Here is an 8466-nt window from a genome sequence, read left to right on the forward strand (position 1 = left end):
GCCAATAAATCTGTTTCAAATTCGAATACCACCCTCCCCCCCTAAAAAGAAATATTCAGGAAATAGAACCTAGTAAAATGATTTATAGCAGCCCACAGTCTAGAGTGGAATATACTTGTATCAAGGCAATGAGTTCCAGCTTTTCCTCAGTCTTGCCCAGGTGTAAACAGGGTTAAAAGACGCCAGTGGGCCCTATAATGCTCTATCAAAATGGAACGGCAAAGAATCAGAAAGAGAAGGAATACAGCTGAACTATTCTTCTTATTACGTTTTATGTAGTTATACCAAGAGGTTACAATTCCATAAGTCAGGTTATGAGCACACTACATCTCAATCAGTCTCCCATCTTCCATCATTCACCCCAGTTTTTCTCCTCCCACCCCTACCGTCAAGGTACATAGTTTAATTTTCCCTCTAATAAGCACTGAATATAATGACTGCATTTTGTCTCTCTTCCTGCCTCTTTTCCTCAGTATTCTCTCCTTCCAACCTGGTTTCACTTCCTGGTATTCATACTTAGGGAAAGAGTCAAAAGGTGCAACAACTTTGTACAACTGATGAGGTATTTGTCAAACTGAACGCCAGAGCTGACATTTATTTTAAAGATGAAAGGAGATTTTCTAAGAATCAGATTTGTGACCAAAATTGTCTTAGCTTTCAGCCTTTTTCCACAATCTTCTTTAAGAATAATTCTTAGATATAAGTGCATGTAAGAATAATCCAGTGAGCTGAGAAAATACTTGGATTCCAATGTCTAAGTAACATCGATGTCCCAACAAGTCTGGAGTCGGAGGAATCTGAATTGCGAACAAGCCTTCTGTGTGGATTCAGACTTAGGCGATTGCCTTGGCTACACTGATTAAAGTATTCTCAGCAATAAAAACCTTTTTATGAAACAACAAGAAAGAAAAGAGAAGACAGACAAGAGTTAACAATTATTCAAAAGAATTTTCCCTAAAATTTAAAATTATAAAACAATAACAGAAAAACCACAAAAATATGCTAAAATTCAGATAAACATAAACTGAGCCCTTCGGGGTTTTTTTGGATTATTGTTGTTTTAAATTAAAAATAAAAGATTAAAAATATTGATGTGTGTCATTTTATGTGATCTCCTATGAGTCACAAATTTTTTAGCAAGTGAATAAATACATTCTTTCCCTTTTATAAAAAGTTGCCACAATTTCAAACACTTCGTTTTTTTATGCATTGCATGAAGTTGGTCTCAGCCAAATACATTTATCATGTGAAGTCTTTGATCTCTAATTTCAATGACCCAGAAGGGTAATCGTTACATCTGAGGTCGGGCCATGAGGTTTTGACTTCTCTTTCAGCAGTTCTCTTGAAGGAAACTTCCATTCCCACCATCCAATTCCAAATAATTCACTAGCTGTCCTTGGCTTAATATCTTACATCAGAACACATAAATATGAGCTCAAGTGAGCGTCACAACATTAGCTGACACAGTATTTTACTACTTTTTTTATTAGAATCTGAGTAGTCAAAATTGATTACATTCCCGAGCAGAAAACACAGCACACAGATTCCACAACATGAGGGCTTTCTATGTATGCTTTCTATGTGGACCAAAGAAAAATGTCACCTGAGAGTGCATTGCTGTGTGTGTTTCTTAAAAGAGGCTGTACAATTAACTTTCAGAGATTCGGGATAACAATGCTTTCTTCTGGGAGAAACCAGCGGTACATCAGTAAAATTTAAAGCCTCCAGTGGTATCTTTAAAGACAAATTATAATTTTCATTTCACTCAGAAGTGTTTTACACACTCAGATGCTCTTTTTGTTTAAAGGGTGAGAATTGGCGCATGAATGTGTGACGCCTGATTCCCCATCACTGGCTACAGCTGGAGGAGAGCACACAAAAGCGGGAGAAAACTGTCACAGCACATTAATAGCTGCAAAGAAGGAGACCAAAGAAGAATGTCACTATTATTATTTGCAGTTGCTCATTGGGGTGAGTTGAGGCCTACTTTTTCCTACCTGAGCAGAGGAGAAATGCTAAATATTGCACTTACAACCCAGAGCTCTGCTCTAGGCTCTGCCTGCACTCAGTATCATTTTAGCATGTTTATTCCCAATGAAAGTATTCATAGAGGAACTGGGGACTTATCTTAGGGCAGAGCATTACCTTAGATGGGTAAGGCCTTGGGTTCAATCCCTCACACCAGAAATCAGAAATAGGCGGAGAGTAGTGGGAGGGGGGGAGAAAGAGGAGGATGAGAAGAAAGTAGAGAAGAGAGAGAAAAGAGGAGAAGGAAAGAGGAAGGAAGGAAGGGAGGAAGGAAGGAAGGAAGGAAGGAAGGAAGGAAGGAAGGAAGGAAGGAAAGAAGGAAGGAAGCAGGAAGGAAGGAAGGAAGGAAGGAAGGAAGGAAGGAAGGAAGGAAGGAAGGAAGGAAGGATTGAGAACACCTAGGATAAACCAATGCTAGAATTATTTCAGTTGTGAGGAAGTTCTAATAAATATATAGAATTTAATATATGGAACAGAGGGATGCTCTACAAAGAACATTAATCATCACACTATAGCCAGAGTACATGGGATCTACTTGTTTCATTAAGCACTCATGTAAACTATTTTTATAACGCAATTTAATCAAGAGTCCTAAGAGGCATTAATCCATTATTCTCTTGACCTAATCCAAAGGAATGTTAATTTTGAAGTACACTCACATAGAAGGTGAAGTAGTGCCTTATAAAGATTGAGTACCCACAGACTTTGACATTTATGACTTCCCTTTCCCCATAATCACAATTGATACAGAAGCTTCTAGAATTTCTTTCAGACCTATGTTTCCATGTTAAAGACACATAGGAAAAGATGCCTTTCATAAGCTTCTCATATTTTTTAGAATTTGTTAGAAAAAAAGGATTAACTAGTCCAGCATCACAGAATAGCAGCTTCATCATTATTCATCATAACTCACTATTAATAATAGCAAACAAAATGGTCCTTGGGCCCTATATGGCCCTAGAAAGTATTTAGTACATGATGAGACAGGCACAGGCTTCTGGTATGTTTCTCACTAGTTGCCCATGGCTGTCTGCCTGTATTGATAGCTTTGTATGTGAGTGATATTATAAACATCCAAAGAGCTCTTGGCTAGAAAAAGAAAAGGTTACCCATCCTATGGAATGGAAGGAGGAACCTCAGCATTATTCCTCTGTTTTGATCTTCTTGCCTGTCTGTGTGATGTACTTTCTTCATTCCCTCATCTACACCATTAACTTACTCACTTTTTTTCTAAGCACATGTCTACAAGGTGCTCATTCTTCATGGAATCTAAGTAGACGGTAACCCCTAAGCCTGTGGGTCTTTATTTACAAGACTGTTGGATTATGCCATACATCAATGAACTGGCTTTGCTTTTCTCTTGTCATTCTGCCTTTCATTATAGGAGTAGTGGACTTGACCCTCATACCACAGGTGAAGACAGGTAAAGTGTTTTACCCCTACAGTTCTGGTTCTCAGCATGGAGCAGTAGAAATGCCTAAATCACTTCAACTCTGGAGCAAGCTGGGAGTGGGGGAGGATGACAGCAAAGCAAAGTTAAAAATATTTTCTGAGATCACTCAGAGATCTTATCTGTAGTAACCAGTTAAGAACAGCAGAGGAAAGCTTCTCTTTATCCTTGCCTTCCCAAATACAGGTTAATAGGGGAAAATGGTTTATTTGTGTTGTAGCTAGTTAAGTTTGACTTGGCTGTATCCATTAGTAATAATGCATCCTTTCCTCCCCCAAACAGCTACCTCTTTCTAATTTGCCTCATTATGTCCTGAGAGGTTAGCTTTGTGAACATTAAGAATATTCTCTTTAGTCTCTGCCATTTGAGGGGCCCAAGAGTTAGCTAATTCTGAGCAGCCAATAAAAGAGATTGATAATCAGAATATTGTCCAGCTGTGCCAGCTGTCAAGAGAGTTTGTCTTATCAAAGTCCCTGTGCTTACAAGGACTTTTGTCATCTCAACCTTCTTTGCTTGGCCCTATGGTGGCAAAATTCTCTCTTTCTTGTGATGCTTATTGGGAGTATTGTAGAACACTTTGTCTTTAATAGAGTTTTGGGAGAGTATCTTTTTCATCCTGGCATGAGTCATTAAAAAGTAAAACTCATTGGTTTTGGTTCTGAGACACTTGGTTAGTTACCTTCAGTTTAAAAGAAAAAGACAAAGAGAGATATAGACAGACACAGAGACAGAGAAACAAAGAGAAACAAAGAGAAACAAAGAGAAACACAGATACAAAGAGTCAAGAGATGGGGATATCAGAAATACTTGTTTACCTTAGCAGAAATGTGATGAACTTTTAGAGAAACTTCTATGGTCATACTAGCATAACTGGAAGTTGATGTTCTGATGGTATTTTTTTTCTTTGTCATGGGACTTGAACCCAGGGCTTGGGTGCTGTTCCTGAGCAATTTTACTTAAGGTTAGTGATTTACCACCTTGAGCCATAGTGCCACTTCCAGTTTTCTGGTGGTTAATTGGAGATGAAAGTATAACAGACTTTCCTACCCAGGCTGGCTCTGAATCGTGATCCTCAGATCTCAGCTTCCTGAGTAGACAGATTACAGGTGTGAACCACCAGTGTCCTGGCTCATGTAGTATTTTTAGAAGCCTCTGTTCTGTGTATTGGATCCTACTTCTCTTTTGGGAACTTCTGAGAGAACTGAAACTCCCTTTCTCACACCCCTGCTAATGTCAACTTGTCCCCTCTGTCCTTTCTCTCTTGTTGACTTGATTTTTGCTAAGGAACATGTGGAATTTCAGTGGTGTGGGGGAAAATCAAGATCACTCCCAAGCTGACTCATCTAAGGCCTGTTCTGTTCATTTATTTCTGACTCCTCTTTCTTTTGTCACCTGTGAGCCTCCATTTCCATCCTGTGAATCCTTGATAGGTTGCCCTTCAATCCACTCCTTCTCACTTGGAGGTTAATAGAAAAGAAGACAGAATTATGGTGACTATTGCAGAGGCCTCATCTAGGAACTCTCTCAGGAACCCAATGGCTGGAGTTACCTGGCTCCAGCCAGAAGCAACAGTTGAAAGATCCACGACTCTGACAAAAGTCAGCCAAAGTAAGGATGTTTACCACATCAGTCTCCCAGTCTTTTGCCCCAGGATGACTGCTCAGGTGATCGTGTCAAACTACTGGAAGAATGTTGTTTCCTTCATCCAGAAGAAAACAGCATTCATTCCTGCTATTGTTTTCAAATAGTCACATCTCTGCAAGAGCCAAATATGAACTTGGGTTTTTTGGGTTTTTTTTTTAAACAAATATTTGGATCATATGGCTCCAGGGATGAGGAAAACCACAGAAATCACCATCACCTCCACTGGGTATTGCATGAAAGACATGTTGTGGCATCAACAGCTTGGTTTCGTGTAAGGAAAGTTCATTGAACAGCATCCACAAGGATTGAAGAAAATGTGTATAGAAAGAGACATATCTCTGTTCATGGCGAGGTTTTGTAGTACTGTCCTAAAGGTATTGGAATTTGCTTTGCATTTGAAGAGAACGAAAACTGGTGGGTGAGTCTGCCCATTTTGGAAGTGCTTGCTACTAAAGCAATATGAATACACATTTTCAAAATTATTTTTAGCTCTGTTGTTTAGCCTACACAGATTTTGAATTCGTTATGTTATGTTATGTAAGAACTGTCATATTAAGCTAGCCCAGGCAGAAAAGTCCTCGTGAAACTCTTTATCTCCAATAAGCTTAGACTTGAGCACAAATAGCCTCAGAGACACCATTTGGACACTCAGTTCAAGCGCTAGGACTTAAAATAAAATAAATAAAACAAAAAAAGAGTGACCCTATGAAGCATATTTGAAAGAAGTTTGGTGGCAACAATAACTTGTAGAGTCAACATGGAACTGGGTTAATAAGAGAATTGGGAGGCTAGAAGGACCTTCTTGAGATGTCTGTCCAACAGCCTCTTGGAACATCCTGCCAGCACAGTGACCACTGCCACTTCTTCAGTGTCTACTGTGTGCCACACTGTGTTTGATGGCTTAGCTTAGGTCGTTTCACTTGGTCCCAACCATAACACTATGGCATTGACCAAGGAAAAAGAAGAACTGGAAACACAGAGAGGCTTTCCAACTTACCTCGCTGAAAAGTCTAGATTCTCAACAAGGAGAAGCATCGAGGCATGGCCATCTTCCCCTTCACAACAAGGGAGAATGGAAACTTGAATGTTCATTCTGACCCGGGACTCAGCTGGTCCATCAGAAGTGACCTGGTCCAGGACTTACACCCTAGTACTGTGCATTCACTGTGTATTCCATTTTTCCTTCATCTATAGCTTTGACATCTGGGCTGTGCTGACCATGGAGTGCCACTGTTGCCTTGGAATCTACTGAAATGACCCAGACTGGCTGACACTATGCCTGTGTATTATTCCATCAGGTTCTTACCATGGAAACCATAATCTGTCCCTGTTCCCAGTTCCATTCTCTTTCTCTGTCTCTAAACTGGTTCTGGCACTTCCCCCACAAAACCACCCATGGTGTTACGTGCCTCCTTCCCTTCAGGTTTATGAACAGCAAATGAAGTCATCTCCTGATCCGTGAGTTTCACCGTTCCTGCATGATGATAACCCTTACCCGTAGCCAGGCATGACAGATCAGACCCATAATCCCAGCATCCAAGGGGTAGAGGCACTGGCCTCCACTTGCTAGTGGCTCCTCAGGGAAGCACCTGCCACAGCTTCCCTGCAGCCGCTGCTCTCCTGGAAGACAGTGGGGCCTGTCATTCTGAGACACAGTCATTCCCAACGGTGCCCAGCCCTTGCCAAAGACATCCTGTCCACACATCCACATAGTAGGTGGGCACCATGTCTGATACGTCCACCTGCCAGCGCTGCAGGGAACCCTTGCAAGGGAGGAAGTATGTGGAGAAGGACAACAACCGGATCTGCCTGAAGTGCTTTGACAAGTTCTATGCCAACACCTGCGCAGAGTGCCACACACTCATCGGCGCAGAAAGCAAGGAAGTGCGCTACAGGAACCTCTTCTGGCATGACACCTGCTTCCGCTGTGCCATGTGCTCTCAACCCTTGGCCAGTGAGACCTTTGTGGCCAGGGAGAACATTATCCTGTGCAACACGTGTGCCGCCGAGAGTGACGAATCCCCAAAGTGCAAAGGGTGTACCAAGGTCTTTGTGTCAGGAGATCAGAACGTGGAGTACAAGGGCTCCCTCTGGCACAAAAATTGCTTCATCTGCAGCAACTGCAAGAAGGTCATCGGGACGGACAGCTTCTTCCCCAAAGGGGATGACATCTACTGCGTGTCTTGCCATAAGGCCAAGTTTTCTAAGCACTGCACGAAATGCAACAAGCCCATTACCTCTGGAGGAATCACATACCAGGACAAACCCTTTCATGCCACTTGCTTTGTGTGTATTAACTGCAACAAGAAGCTGGCTGAGCAGCATTTCACTGCCATAGAGGACAAGTATTACTGTGTGGATTGCTACAAGAACTTTGTGGCCAAGAAGTGTGCCGGATGCAAGAATCCCATCACTGGGTTTGGTAAAGGTACCAGTGTGGTAGCCTATGAGGGATTAACCTGGCATGACTACTGCTTCTCTTGCAAAAAGTGTTCCACCAATCTGGCCAGCAAGCGCTTCGTGTTGCAGTCGGAGCAGGTGTATTGTCCCGACTGTGCCAAAAAGGTGTAACTTGGTGGGGGCGGGCTTCTGTCCTATGAAACAAAATTTCAGTCCGGTTCTTTTTTGTGTGTGTGCGTGTGTGTGTGCGTGCCCTGATTCTTTCCCTCTGCCCTACACCATCAAAAAGGGAAGAGCAGTTTTGCATCTCTTTAAAGTTGTTCCTTCTGTCCTTTACTCTTGTTCTGTTACAGTTGCTCAAGTAAGGACATACAGGGATCATGGTAAGAATTTGTGTGTGTGTATGTGTACTTTCTAACACAGTTTCTACCATAACTGTAGCCCAGGCTGGCCTATAACTCCAGACTCTCCATGTGCTTCAATTTCCTGAGCTTAGATTCAAGATGAGCGCCACCATACTTAGCTTAAAAGTTGAATTTTAAATGTACTGTGATAATTTCTGTACTGTAATCCATTGGAACACTTAGCCTCTTGAGGTAACCAGGCTTCTATCTAGGTAAAACTTTCTATGGTTACCAAAAGTTTCTAAAAATAAATATGAATACAAATATCATCTATCCAGGCACCCATGACTGAAGCCTGTAACCCTACCTATTCAGGGGCTGAGATCTGAGAATTATAGTTCAAAGCTAGCCCAGAAAGGAAAGTCCCTGTGAGACTCTTACTTCTGATTAGTTACTCAAAAACTGCTAGTGAAGCTGTGGATCAAAGTGGCCATGCTAGCATTAAGCAAAATTGCTCAGAGACAGCGCCCAAGCCCTAAGGTGAAGCCTCACAACCTACACCATCCCCAAATGTCATCTAATGAGGCATCAGTGGCTCAA

General features: G+C 41.7%; 1 pseudogene; it reads left to right on the top strand.

The window, feature by feature from the left end:
* The first annotated feature begins 6462 nt into the window (after nt 1–6462).
* On the top strand, nt 6463–7742 carry LOC150048475 (four and a half LIM domains protein 1 pseudogene; annotated as a pseudogene).
* The last annotated feature ends 724 nt before the right edge of the window (nt 7743–8466 follow it).

Source organism: Megascapheus bottae, chromosome 22 (genome assembly GCF_031878675.1).
Source record: "Megascapheus bottae isolate mThoBot1 chromosome 22, mThoBot2.hap1, whole genome shotgun sequence".
NCBI classification, from domain to species: domain Eukaryota; kingdom Metazoa; phylum Chordata; class Mammalia; order Rodentia; family Geomyidae; genus Megascapheus; species Megascapheus bottae.